Raw genomic sequence first — 15,520 nt, forward strand, 5'->3', positions numbered from 1 at the left:
TTAATTTTCAGTGGTTATATCGAGTGAGCACATAATGCATATTCACTCGAAATTGTACATTATGTGGTTGATATATGTTTCACCAGGAGCAAATACTCATGCAATATCTTTGGAACAGTTTTCAGTTTGCTGAAAGAACTTTAAAGAGTCAGAAATGGAGCATAATCACTACAGTATTTTTTCATGATGAACCCCTAGCCACTTAACGGTTTTTGTCAGTAAAGTCCATATTTTAGAATTTTCAGTATTGTGCCGTCAAATAATAAATGTTGAACTGGAATTAGGTTTAGCTTTATTGTCCTCTTTCCTGATTTCTTGCTATATCTGGCTCTATTTGGGGAAAAAATCTTCATATATTTTTTGACACATTACATAGAAAGTACTCTCACCTTGGCAGGGATGGTTATAAAACTGGCCATCTGGGTATAAATTTTCATCAAAGGTGCCTCTAGGTATTTACATTTTCACATATGCTTCTGCTAATCCTGTCACTAAAATAATGAGTTTGCAGGTCTAACTGATTATAAATAATAATCAATATTACATGTCAATACATACATATGGGTGCTCATATATATTTCATATTGTTTTACATTAAGCAGTATGATTACCTTTTATGTAAAACACAATTTTTCTCTTTGTAAATGTAATTTGTCCCCGTAACATCCTTGAAAGTCTTCTGCATGGTTTGACATCCCAACACCCCCAGGAGACTGCAGTTTTCTGTGTGATGATCCCAACATCCAAGAGACAGCGATTTTCCGTTCCCTGTGCAGGTAGCACACGGGAGCCTAGAGCAGACTGAGACAAAGGAGTAGGATCACATGACCAAAATATAAATCCACTGGGATACTGTGTTAAAGATTGTGAGTATTAAATACTCTTCTATATCAGGTACGGTGGAACACAGACTGAGAAGTTGAGAGTATGGGGTGTTCCAAGCAGGTTGCCTGGTATTGCCTTTGCTCCACTATTCACTTTGGGCAAATTACGTACCCTCTCCATGCTTTTCTTTCCCTTTCTCTTCTGTAGGAGAGGAAGAGCAGAAACAATCACTTCATGGATGTTTGAGCATTAAATGTGAGATCAAGCATGCAAAATACCTGGTATTTAATTGAATCAGCAGTTAATGTCATCTTTGGGTCCGGTTCCAATTTGAAAATTACATTTGATTGCTCTTACATCATCTTTCAAAAGGCTGAAAGCCAGGTGATTTTGATAATCTAATGTGCCCCAATTTCTACAGGACTCGAATGGGCCCAACGGGCACCGTGGGCAAAACTAAGAGCTACATAATTTGCTTGATCTCCAGCACAATTTCTCTTGAGATTTCCTTACTTTCTGTTGGTTTTGTGATCTTCTAACTTCTCATCGTCTGCCTCATTTCTCTCCAATAATTTTTGCTGTCTTTCAATATTAGACTAAGTGCCGTACTAGAGTTTGAAAACAAGAATAAACTGTCTCCCCTTCCCCAAGAAGTTGACAGCCCAGTGGGAAGAGATAATATTAGCTATGTTTATAAAAGATAAATACCTCTGAAAGAATTAAATCATAGTTGAAGATAGTAGAAAAGATATCACCAGACAAGAGTGACTGATACCCCAATTCCCTTCTTTTTTTTTTTTTAACGTTTTATTTATTTTTGAGACAGAGAGAGACAGAGCATGAACGGGGGAGGGGCAGAGAGAGAGGGAGACACAGAATCGGAAGCAGGCTCCAGGCTCCGAGCCGTCAGCCCAGAGCCGGACGCGGGGCTCGAACTCACGGACCGCGAGATCGTGACCTGAGCTGAAGTCAGACGCTCAACCGACTGAGCCACCCTGGCGCCCCCCGAATTCCCTTCTAATTCGATCCCTGTATTCATCTCGATCAAAAGGAATATGTCTAAACAACATAATCTAAGTTTCCACAAAAATGGCCCCTGTGACTTTGTCTATTAAAGTGATCCTCTTGACATCTCTGTTGAGTACCTACAACTCCACGGAGAACCGATTGAAAACCACTTTCTTTGGGGAGGAAGCACATGTTTCATCTTCATACACACAGTCTTCTTCAGCTCCCGAGAGGATTGCCAAATGGATGGTTTGTGACTACTCAGGACTGAAGCAAAAAGCCCTCAAGACTAGGGTGCGTCTGTGAAATACAAGACAGTGCTCAGAGACAGATGTTCAAAAATATATACTAAATTAATTCCCAGAAAAACCTCCTTTCCTGTGACCCCTTATGCTACTATAACAGGGGAAAGAAATAGAAATATTGTAACTTGATCAAAAAGGCATTTAACAAAATGTGCCATTTTTCCTAATTAACCCACTAGAGAATAAAGACAGGATAAGTGAACTTGTAGTCGGTGGAAAAACCATAGCTGAAGATTCTCGATTACTGGGTGTGTACTCACTTTTAAGGAAGCATCTAATGAGATCACAGCATTCTGTCCTTGGTCCTCTTCTTTTGGGAGGCTTATTATTGACTTACGAATAGGGGGCACACGTATCAAATGCGTGGATGACCCAGGATTAAGATGGGACGATAATTCATGGTATAAAAAGATAAATACCCTAAAAAATTCTCAATAAACTAGACTAGAAGTCAGCATCCACCACACGAAGTTGAACAGGAATGGACATAAAAGTATTGCGGTTCTCAGTTTGAACTGAGCCAATATGAAAGGGAGATGGTACCTGTCTTAAAGTAATTAGTGTAAAAAAAATTAAGGGTTTTGATTGACAGAAAAATTAACATGATAAAACTGTGATGTGGCTGCCAGACATGTTAATGGTTTGTTAAATCATATAAATAGAAGCCTAAAGTCTAGGTGAGACATCAAAGTATGGTGCATCACTCTTCTAAAGTGATTTTCATGCTGGTAGCCCCTTCAGAGGATTGGGGTAGGGAATAAATGGCACATTATATACAAATACTCTGTTAGTAGCTTTAAGCCTTTTTTATGGTCATTTTATCAGCTATTTTGTTTCAGTTCTATTGTAAAGTTCTTCATCTGGATCAAATTTACCAATTAATCTTATGCACGAGACCTTTCCTTCCTTCCTTTCCCCTTCCTGCCTGTCAGTTTCCTAGCCTTCTAAAATTTCTCGTTTCTGCCTTTTCACATGTATTAATTAGAACTTACTATGTACCTGGTTTTATCCTTAGTCATGTGGAGACTTAAAAAACATGGGTCCTGGGGCGCCTGGGTGGCTCAGTTGGTTGGGCATCCAACCTTTGACCAGGGCTCAGGTCATGATCTCATAGTTCCTGGGTTCGAGCCCGGGGTTGGGCTCTGCACTGACAGTGCAGAGTCTGCTTGGGACTCTCTCTCCCTCTTTCTACCCCTCCCCTGCTCACATTCTTTCTCTCTCTCTTTCTCTCTCTAAATGAATAAATTAAACCAACAACAACAAACAAACAAACAAACAAACATAACAAAACATGGGTCCTACCTTCAGATGATATCCACCTGGTAGGGGAGGTCTAACCCATAGGAGAATTGAAGTGCCCTGGAGCAGGGGGAAGCTTTCTGGAATTGCTTGTGCTCCAAAAAACACGTGGAGCAATAAGGAATATTCCAAAAATAAGCATTCGACTCCTGCATTCTCTTAATGAAGGACATTTTCTGCAACCAGGAGACCCTTGCCAGGGGAAGTAGGGTCTCTTGGCAAACACAAGCCATGTTCAGTTCTCCCTGCCAACCCCCAACTCCCACCCTTTGCCCACCTCTCTTTAGCCCCACACCAAAGCCATTGGTCCTGCTCCAAAAGAAGACCATACCCTAGGAATTCTCCTCAACATTGTTGGAAATGATTTCACGCTCCCCCCAGCTTCAGAATTTCAGCCAGTGCTTGGCAAACCTTAATGTGCATGTGAATCACCTGGGCATCTGGGTTAAAGAGATTCCAGTTCAAAGGGTCTGGGTTGGAGCCTGAGAATCTACATTTCTAACAAGCTCCTGGGTAATTGTTATACTGCTGTTAAGAAAAAATGTAAAAATTGATAAACATAAATTAAATATTCGTGAAACATCAGCTAAGCGTTAAAATGCTACCTTGTCAAGCAAGTAGAAAAAACATTCAGATGTCAAGAGTGTATCAAGAGTGAGACTCCTAGACCAAATTCCTTTTTTTAAAAAAAGTTGAAGTTTGGTTGACACACAGTGTTACCCTAGTTTCAGGTGTACAACCTAGTGATTGAACAAGTCTACACCTTCTGCTATGGCCATGCTCACCGCAGGTGTCGCTACCCTCTGTCACCATGGACTGTATTTCCCAGGCTACACCTTTTATTCACGTTCTTAAGACTTCCAGGAAGTGTTTTAAGTGTGAGATGGAAAAGTTGGAGGACGTTACACGTATTTATCATTGCCTGGAAAATGATGCCACAGGTTTGCTTCTTATTTTCTTCCAAGATATTATTGAAACTGTGTTTAACTGCACTTCTGCTGCTTCAAAAACACGTTTTCAGGCTACAATGATTCATGAATCTCCCATCATGTGTATTTATTAGGTGACAGTTCTTGCCGACAACGGCAGAGAATAAAAGGCTTCCAGAGGAAACAAGAGATCCAGGTGTCTGCTTTTGGCTTACGTGATGTCAGCTCAGTCCCATTGTACGTTAGGGAGTCTTTCTTTTTTTGTGATATGACAACAGACAGGGTCAGATTCCAGATCGTCATCTTATTTTAAAAAGTGTGAAGAAAACAAGTGATTCCAAAAAAATTAAGAATAGATCATTTGGATCATAATATATCCTCAATTTAAGACAGTTTATGAAATGAAGAAATGTACCATGCAAATGAGAAGCTATTTTAGCAGGGAAATGTTCCGCCTCGTCACAATTATTATTTGAATGTTTATTAGTAAGATGAGAAACTCAAGTCTGGACAATGTTGGAAGAGAAAAACAAATGGGCTCTATTTTCGCCAGACAGAAATTTAAAGGTTTCTCTATTTTTATGATATTTAACAAAAAAGTACACCTTTTGAAATATTTGCATTTATATTAATACAAAATATAAACGTATGTTTACAGGAAAGATCACGACCATAAAAGAAGTAATGCATATGAGTTGGAATGACCAAATGAGCAAACTGTATGTTCTAGATCTCATCTCTTTCTGAGAATATCAGAAATAAAATCATAATGAGGACACAAAGGATTCAGATAATATATAAATAAAGTTTCCAACTTGGAATAATAAATGCAATACTCAAAAACTTTTAAAACTCAGCCAATAGACATTATTGTGCACAGCGTACGTGTGCGACATAAAAAGATTGTATTTTTGTCTTCGTATCTCAGAAATATTGCTCAGTTCCTGGTATGCGGGCAGCTTTTAACAAATTGTTTAATGAGTACATGACTGCATGAATGCCTGAAAATTCTGGCAGTTACAAAAAATATGCATAAAATAGAGCAGACGTTGGGAAACTTTTTCCGTAAAGGGGTAGAGAGTAAATATTTTAGGTACGCAGGCCATACAGTCTCTTTCATAAACACCCCAACTGGGCCATCATAGTGAAATCGCTCATAAATGACAAGTAAAGGAAGGGGTGCGGCTGGTATTCCAACAAAACTTTATTAACAGAATCAAGCTCCATGTAATAGGCTGTAATTTATTGACCTTAAAATAGAGTCAAGTCCATCCTTGCCTTTCAAAAGGTGCAATGGGTGAAGGGAAAAAGAAACAAATACTAAAAACAATCTGAATAGGTTTCCTTCTACTTAGAGTGGTGCAGGTGGTATTTAACTCATACTCCTTTTGAGAAAAACTAAAAGCTGGATTGAAAGACAAAAATTAAAAAAAAACTACATAAAAATGAAGACAAGAACAACAACCAAGATTGCAGGCTAAGGAGTGCAGCCAACACTGGCGGGAATGCATCCTGGTGAGCTGTAAATTCCCTCCCACGGGCCTTTCCCGGTGTTTGCCAACCCAAACGTAGGCAGCGTCCTGCCGGGGTGCTAAGTGTGGTGCAGTGCCTATCTGGAAGCTGTTACTACCAGGATGTGTTGACATCATTACAGTACGTGACAAATTTAGAAAAGCTTCTAACAGAGTAATTTTTTGGTCCGTTTTACCGAGTAACTTTTAAAAATGGCCCTGTATTTTTATGTCTTTCATGCATTAAATCTTCTCAGGAATTCATACTTACTGTATTTTATCAAGGTATCATTTAAGGGCAGATAAGACATTTTTAGCAAGGAAAATCTGAGTTCTTGGTGGTGACGCTAATCTCTGCAATCCCACCGGGAATGCGGTATTGCTTTGGATTTACTCTTTTTCTAGGTAGAGGCGGTTTGAATGGCTTGCATTTGGTCTTTTTCTCCAAAGTAGTCCTCACTCCACAGGTCAGGGAGCCAGTGTAGGGATTCTGTTTACTGTTAAGTACGTCTATGCCAATTATGCATTCGAGAATTTAGGAAATAACCAAAGATGGAATCCTGGATTCAGTGTAGTTAAGAGCTAGTATCTAGGAGTCCCTGAAAGATGCAATTTCCTTTTCCCTAATTCAGTTACACTGGTAAAAGGCCATAGATCCCTTTGGGAGAAGACTGGAAGAAAGATTGCCAGTATAAACTTTCAGTAGTTTAGTGGGGTCCTCTCTTGAGGAAATCTGGCCTTCCTTTTATTGAAGGTGTTGGGTCTGTAAACTGGGTCGTGCCTGGGAATTGCTTGAGGGGTCATGACCCTATTTTTATGATTTGAGTAAGACTTGTATTCACTTGATCTAGACGTTGTCTGCTTATACAGATCAAGTACAAATTTAGTAGGCTTACTGTCTACTTCATTTTTAGAAACACCGTAGGTCTATGCAAGACACATGATTCTGATTATTGCTCTAACTCTGCTGTCCAGTGCGGTAACTACCTCCACCTTGCCTTTGACTGTTGAGTGCTGCCCCCTTGGTCCTGTCACCCTGGGGTGCAATTGCTTCCATCACATTTAAATATTCCCGTTGAGCGGCCGTGGTTCCCTCTGTAAGGTCTGGCCCCCAGATAAGAGTGATCACAGAGCTCTTCTAGGATGCTGGGAATACCCTCACAAATTTGTTGCTCAAAGTATTAGTGAAGGTATATCTCTTGAACCGTTCATTTGAGTAAGTAGATCTTAAATGACAAATCCATTCTCACAACGCCATCTGCCTGAGCCATTGAAACCCTTCCTCTACGTTAAACCAAGGGAAGTAAGACATTTCCAGTTTGCTCACAGTGGACTGTGCTTTGATCTATGCTTTTGTCTACTGGGGCCCCTTCTAACCCCCCAGCCTGCAACATTAAACGTAGAATCTTTGCTTGGTGAGCCCATATCAATCAATCCTGCCTAATTCAACTTCACATTCCTTCTACTGTTACCCCATACCCTTCAATGGCCATTTCAGATATGTTCTCCTGCTGTCTGTTTGTATAAATTGGAAAACTCTTTTCTTGGAGTGTGATCCCCTTCCTCATGGGTGCACCTCACCTCGCCTTTAAGGGCCTGCTGGAACTTGAGTCAAATTAAGCCTAGAAGCAAAGAGAGGTGATGGCAGTGGGTCCTGAGGAGACTCAGCCTGTCTTACATGACGGCTGCCTCAGGAGAGGTGATTATGGTTTTGTCAGAAAACGCAGGGTTCATCTCCTCAGTCAAGTGGAAAGGGAGATCTGACTATGAATGGGGATGACCCTGCTCCTCTGATTGAGGAGGACATTTTGCTGGAGGGGAGGAGCCAATTCCACTGGGAGGAGGGAGGACTTCCCCACTGGCAAAGAAGACACATCAGAATTTAGGGGCTCACTGTTCCCAGCTTCATCAGTGCCTTCCCAGCTTACAGTATCCCATTCTTTCCAAATCAATGCCCTTACTTTAGCAATAGACACCCTGTGAGGCTCACAGTTCAACTTGCCTTGTAATTCAGCAATTTCAGCCATAGGGCTTCTGGAGTTACGGCTCTGCTTCAGGGGATGCTTAATAACCAGGCATTATTTCCGGGTGTTTCTGTGAGAGTATTTCTGAAAGAGATTGGCGTTTGAATCTAACGCTGAGTGCAGGGTATCAGTCCCCTGAGTATACCACATAAACTCAAGTTTGCATACCTTGGCTAATGCTCCCCTTTCTTCCTGGAAGGCATTCTTTCACATTCTCTCAGGTTTAGCTTAGTCATTTTGTTCCAGGAAGTCCTTCATGAGTTGCTGCTTTCTGCATCCCCTGTGATCAGGCTAAGTGCCTCACTGTATCTCCATAGAGCTTGGACAATGCTCAACACCTAATAAGGGCTCAACAAATGCTTTTTTAATTTAGTTGAGTTGGAAATTATCCATGAAGTTAGCAATTAAGTGAAATATAATTATTTGCCCCCAAAGACAGATTTCATGTAGCATATTTAAAAAGGGTTATGTATCCCCTTAGATGTTGCTGGAATATAAACATCATCACTGTTTCAGAAAATACTGCCCAAGACACCAGACACTTATTCCAACTAAAACCTAAAGTCATTTCTGAGATGTAAGTTACCGTTGACATATATCTAAGCAATTAGGAGTCATTAAACATAACTCAATATTTAAAACTATGTTCCTTTTATGTCCTTCTAGTAAATCTGCTCTATGTTTTACAATAATTCAAATTTTTGAAGAGTGCGGTAGACTGTTTTCAAACGTGGCATTGGAAGATGGAGCTGAGGGTCCAGAAGGCAGAGCCCAAAGCTGAAAAACAAAAATAAATAAAGGAATCACTCCCGGAAAGCAGAAATAGTCACAAGCTCTGCCCCTGCTGAAGGGACTCAGTGACGTACTCCCAGGTGGATTTCAGAATTAATACAAACCAGTGACTGCTGCTTACAGTCTCTCCTTTTGTGCATTGAGTGTTGAGGGCTTGAGGCACAGATGATATGCGTCTTTTTTCTTGTTCACAGATGTCTGAATGAAGAGCTGCTGCCCCTGTGGAGTCTTCCCACGTTCAGACTTAATTAAAATGGAAAGGATCTGGAGGTTGAGCCTGATATCAAAATGGAGATATAACTTGGGGGAAGGCTTGAGAGTATTTGTCACGGGAGAAGCACGTGAACAAATTATTGTAGCTGGAGGGTGGACTCTGGAAAATCGCTTTCAAAATGGCCACAGTGATTCTCCCATCCGTCTCTGCAAATCCTTTGCCATGTGACTTTCCCGTGTCTTCCAGCAAGAGGTGGAACCCTTTTCCCATTTCTTTAAACATGGGATGACCTTGTGCCTTGCATTGATCAACAGAATGCAGTGAAGTTACATCATTAGTGCATCTTCTTAGCTCGTCCTCCAGCCACCCTACGGCTTCCACTTTCACCCTCTTGGACTCTTGAACCCCCAGTGATGTGGGAAAAACCCGGTTTACCCTACTGGAGAATGGTGCCCAACTGACAGCACCAACTACTGGCCAGGTGAGGGGTGCCATTTTGTAGCCTTAACCACAGTCAAGTTATCAGATGAAAACAACTGATGAGTGTTCCCGGGGGATTGCAGCAGCACAACTGCCCCGTTCACCCACCCAAAAAATGTTAAGACGTGATCAACCACTGCCGCTGTTAGTCCCTGTGTTTTAAACTGATGTGTTGCACGATTTTAGAAACTTGAAAAAAAGTGTTTACCTAAATTTTAAAAATGAGTACCTGGATTTGCCATCCGTCCAGGTGATTTTACCCAATCAAGTGTTATTGGTGACAATTCAAAATCAATGTTTGGTAACCGAACAGAGTAAGAACTCAGTAAATATTTATTGAATGACTAAATCCATGTGGGCACTTTCAATCCTCAAATCAAGAATCAACTTACTTATTTTTTTATTAGTCAAGATTCTATGTCTATTGTTAGGATTAAATTAATGTTTGTTTCTATTAATTATAAGCATCATAGTGTGGCAGCTTATTGCACATTTTCCTTCATTTTTTTCCATTTTTTTGGAAGCTGAAAGACAAGAGCGATGATGGAAAAGACAAAAAAAAACTGATAAAGATCGCAATCATAGTTTAATTTACATACTGGCTTAAAAGGTAATAAAATATCTTTCAGAGATTTTTTTATGAGACCCAAATGTACTTTTGTTTAAATGAGGAGATTAGAAATAAATACTATGGGGGTGCCTGGGTGCCTCAGTCGGTTAGTTAAGCATCTGACCCTTGACTTCGGCTCAAGTCATGATCCCAGGGTTGTGGGATCGAGCCCTGCGTCAGACTCCATGCCGAGTGTGGAGTCTGCTTAAGGTTCTCTCTCTCTCTTTCTCTCCCTCTCTTTTTCTCTCCCCCTCTCTCCTGCTCATACTCTCTATAAAATGAAAGAAGGAAAGAATGGAAGGAAGGAAGGAAGGAAGGAAGGAAGGAAGGAAGGAAGGAAAGAAGGAAGAAAGACTGTAGGGATGGCTTGTTAAAGTTTAATTGGCATTAGATTTACACTTTCAACTTTCAGCTCCCCTACTTTCTGGCATGCAAGCATAGCAGATAACCAAGCTTCTCTCAAGTGTAGTATCCTCATTCTGCAAAATGGTGACACAGTGATATATGTCTCAAGAGATTATTGCAGTTTATAGACATTGAAGTGGTCAATAATGCTATTATTATTAATTCTCATTCTAGAAAGTTCTTTGTTTTAAATTGCAATCTTTAGCATTGCATGTAAGCTGGCATGATTTCATAGACCATAGACTACATGACACAAAATGGAGGAGTTCAAATACTGAACCCAATCCCTTTCTGGATTACCTTTCTCAACTCTTGGAACTGGGAACCTAGAAACTTCACTTCCTAGAGTCTTTTTGAGCTCAGTGTGACCACACAATTCACTGCCGTACAACGAATGAGGTGCAAGCATTAGTGTGGAATTGCCTTCTTCTCTACTGTCTGTAATGTAGATGTGACGATGGGAACTGCAATAACGTCCACGTCACCATGAGGGAAAGTGAAAAGAATGGAAGCCCAGAACCGAAGCTAACAACCTCCTACCACTAGATCTATTGCTGTATGAGAGAAAGGATGTCCCTAGTTTCTTTAAGTCACAAACTGATCGAATTCTCCCTCGCAAGTGAATGCAATCCCCAACTGAGACGTTCCCAGTGTGTGCGGAATGGACAAAACGCTATTCTGGTCCTTGCTAGTCACGTGACATGCGAAAAAGCAACATGTGGGAACAAGGGTGGGGGAGGGAGGCGTCCCGCAGTTGAGACAACGCAAGGCCGAACACGGTAAGCACCTGACAGTCTTTCTGGCGTTAAGAGCCTACCGGTGGCCTTATCTTAGAGCCTTGAATTGTTTGGTAGTGGGTCACAGAATTATTTCTCTGTGACCATTTTGCGTTGAAGAGAACACCTCAGGCAATTCAGCAGAGTCAGAACAGGACATACAAATGAATGAACATATTCCGCACTAAGCCGACGTCAGCACTAGCTCCTTTACGTTGTGTGCTGGCAGAGAGTTTCCAGACAAACCCACCAAATAACTTTGACAAATAATTACAACTTGAAACTAAGAGGAGACTTGATCCTAAAAGTACTTTTTTTAAAAATTTTTTTTAACATTTATTTATTTTTGAGACAGAGAGAGACAGAGCATGAACGGGGGAGGGGCAGAGAGAGAGGGAGACACAGAATCGGAAGCAGGCTCCAGGCTCCGAGTCATCAGCCCAGAGCCCGACGCGGGGCTCGAACTCACGGACCGCGAGATCGTGACCTGAGCTGAAGTCGGCCGCTCGACTGAGCCACCCAGGCGCCCCCTAAAAGTACTTTTTTAATGTTTATGTTTGAGAGAGAGAGAGAGAGTACAAGTGATGGAGGGGCAAAGAGAGGGGGCGGGGAGAGGATCTGAAGCAGGTTCTGTGCTGACAGCACAGAGCCCGACGGGGGGCTCGAACTCACGAACCGTGAGATCATGACCTGAGCCGAAGTTGGAAGCTCAACCCGCTGAGCCACCCAGGCGCCCCGAAGGTATTTTTCAAAGCCAGCTTTCAAATGCACTATGTCTACTAACAAATGTGGTTCCTGTTCAACGGTCTTATTTTAAAATAAACAAAAATAGCAGTAACCACTCAGCTAAGCATGTACATTTCAGCACATTCTGGGTACTGAGTTGCTTACTGTCAAAAAATAACCCAAGTCTAAGAAAATGCTTTACTAAAAACTGGCTTATAAGAATTTTTTGCTTTTTACCTCTATAAGAAAATGTCCAAATAACATTGGACAATGTAGTCCCGTGGAATATATGATCTCACGGTATTTTAAAAATAAAGTCCTGACACATTGTATTTTAAGAGTAAGAGTGGGTGAGCCATGAAAGAAAATAAAAACCTTGAGTTTCTTTGGGGTTAGAATTTGTTATCTTCTGCGTAAATAATTAAAAATAATCTCTCCCTCTTCTGAATCCAGTTATGGCAAATTAGGTAATATGGACCAAACCTCTTGCTGAAAAGTATAAATCACAAAGGATAAAATACATATTTTAAAATCTTACAACCATCAAATAAATAGCAAGGATTTACCAGGACACCTTATTGGTGAGAAAACAGGACAGCAACCTCGTAAAGCAGCAACCTCTACCCTGAAAGAATATGAAAATCTGGACCAATTTAAACCTCCATTTTCATAGCTCTGTGCAGGGACAGAGCCAAATTAAGGTCTAGAGCGCACGGAAGGTTGGGCATCCAACAGAAGGCTCAGTCCCGCGATAAGCCGGAACTTGAGAGGTCTACTCTCTGAAAATAAAGGTGAATGAGACACAACACAGCTCCTCCAGAACATGCATGCCTGAATGTCCAGGGATGCTCGGCTTGTTGATTTGAGGTGCTCCCTGACTGGTAGTTCCCCAAGAGTCTGGCAAGAGCAAATGTAAATCTTCTGGAGGAAAGTGTGAAATCCTAAATAATCTCAAATTATTCATCTGTGTTCCCCCAAAGGTAAGATACAGTATAACAGAACAATCTGCAAATAATAAGCAAATAAATAAAACCTAGATGCGCAAACACATCAGATGTCTGAATATATCATAGCCCATGAAACCCATGCGTATTATGTTTAAAGAAATAAAGGTAATAAAGTTGAAAATAGCAATCGTAAGCACAAAGCTGTAAAAGAGGTCAATAAACCCGAAAATGAAATAAAGACTATGAATAAAAATAGAGCTGGAATTTAAATGTCAATGGATAATGGGGTGAGGGGACACTATACTGAAAACAGTGCCACAGGCGCAGGACACAGGTGGAATTGATGGGAGTGTTTCTTTCTGAAACAAATAGAATATTGCTCATCACAATGAAACACAATTTAATATGATGTATCATCCGCTGCAGACTCTTCTAGACCCATTCATCTCCCTTTTGTTGTTCATTTCATCTTTAAAGTTACCCCATCGGTGGGATAGGGAAGATGTGTTCATTTTCAAATGAGAGAACTCAGTGCCTAGGTGTCTTTCAAAAATTGTCACTGGGGTGCCTGGGTGGCTCAGTTGGTTGGGCATCGACTGGATTTCAGCTCAGGTCATGATCCTAGGGTTGTGGAATCAAGCATGGAGCTGGGACCCTCCACTGAGCATAGAGCTAGCTTGGGATTCTCTCTCTCTCTCTCTCTCTCTCTCTCTCTCTCTCTCTCCCTCCCCCCCTCTCCCCTGCTTGCGCTCTCTCTCTCTCTCTAAAAAAGAAAAATAAATGTTGCCACTGCCTTTTTACTTAATTTCACTTGTAGTAATTTAAAGGTGCTTTGGAAATGGATCCATATCGTGCAGCTTGCTGGATGGGCGAAATTTGAGATTAGCCCCTAATTAGGTGTTTTGTCTACCTATGGATACAAACTGTATTTACAGTTTGTAAGTAAATACTAAAATTGATGGTGAGATGTTGATTTTCAGCCAAATAGATAGCACATTGCTGAGAGATATTTGTATTTCTAGGAAAATAAATCCATGTATATCTGAGCTGTTAGGTGTGGCGAAAGTGTTGTGAAGTCCATGGGTGGGTGATCCGGCCTGACCTGGCTTTCCGAGGTGAAACTTCCAGTTTGGGATTTATAAAGACACAGACTTCAGAAACCAATGAATAAAAAATCTATTTCCATCAGAATGTGAGGACACCATTATCCCACATCCTACGTGATATAGACAGAGACACCGAGGAAAGGCATTAGTTTTTGTCAATCAAAATTATGTAGGAGCAAAAGAAAAGGCCTCTTTGGAGGTGCTGCAACAACGCTATTTAAAGAAAAGAAGACAAATCTTAGAAATGACTCCCTGGGGCTCCCGGGGGGTTCAGTCAGTTAAGCATCTGACTTTAGCTCATGCCATTATCTCTCGGTTTGTGAGTTCGAGCCCCATGTCGGGCTCTGTGCTGGATTCCGTGTCTCCCTCTCTCTCTCTGCCTTGCTCATGCTTTGTTTCTCTCTCTCTCTCAAAAATAAATAAACATTAACAGAATTTAAAAAGAACAAAAAAAAGAAATGGGCTCCCTGTTCACAAGAGGAGGCAACAAAAAGAGGCAGTCAAGCTTATTGGGAAAAAAGTGACTCCAAAAGAGCATGTGGCCCCAGTTGCTCAGCGCCCCACCCTGGGTGGCCCCAGCTCCCACCACCAGACCCCCCTTCTGGTGGCTGGGTGCTGCTCCAAGACCAAGGATGTCCCACGACCCATGTGATGTGTGCCAACGAAGACCAGGAGATGGAACGAAGCACGGTGTTGTGTTTATCAAGGAGTTGAAGTTTCTGGTAATTAAGTCCAGTGCATTTCAACTTAGGAGAGGTGAATATGGTGATCCCAAAACCCTCTTAATAGAAATTTCCTGGAGAGAAACATATCCCCAAACGCCTCCAATGATTTCTATGAACGCCTTTTTTAACAACACCCATATCATCAACTGTAAAGCAGAGCATGTTATCCAATCACAGGAAGCAGTGGAAGGTCAGTCTTGGGACCACTATGACCTACACATCGTTGGACAATGAAGAGCGGTTCGTGGAGAATCATCATCCCGTTGCTTCTCCGAGACCCATCAGCAGGACTGTCTCCATTGAAACTCCTACTACCGCCGCATCAGGTAAGAAAAAAGACAAAAAAGAACAACTTCCAAAAGCCCAGAAATGTAAATTGGCAGACAAAACAAAACACAAAGGAGATCTTCCTCAAGGATGGGACTGGGTTGATGCGGTGAGGCATTTAGGCAAAACTGATTCTAAAGATGATGAATAGTGCTTGGAGTTAGAGACAAGAGAAGAGCATCATTTAAAGGGTAAACTGGGCTCAGGTTGCCTGGGTGCCTCAGGCAGTTGAGCATCAGAATCTTGATTTCGTCTCGGGTCATAATCCCAAGGTCCTGGGATCCAACCTAGACCCAGACCTGGATCCAGCTCCAGGCTGAGGGTGGAGCCTGTTTAAGATTCTCTCTCTCTCTTTCTCTCTCTCTTTCTCTCCTCCTCCTCCTCCTCCTCCCCCCTCACTCTCTTTAAAAAAAAAAAAAGTAGGGGCCCCTGGGTGGTTCAGTCGGTTAAGCACCCAACTTTGGCTCAGGTCATGATCTCACGGTTCACGAGTTGGAGCCCTGCCTCAGGC

General features: G+C 41.6%; 1 pseudogene; it reads left to right on the forward strand.

The window, feature by feature from the left end:
• The first annotated feature begins 1,914 nt into the window (after window positions 1-1,914).
• On the forward strand, window positions 1,915-15,224 carry LOC102967032 (annotated as a pseudogene).
• The last annotated feature ends 296 nt before the right edge of the window (window positions 15,225-15,520 follow it).

The sequence above is a fragment of the Panthera tigris genome, chromosome C1 (genome assembly GCF_018350195.1).
Source record: "Panthera tigris isolate Pti1 chromosome C1, P.tigris_Pti1_mat1.1, whole genome shotgun sequence".
In the NCBI taxonomy this organism is placed as follows: Eukaryota; Metazoa; Chordata; class Mammalia; order Carnivora; family Felidae; genus Panthera; species Panthera tigris.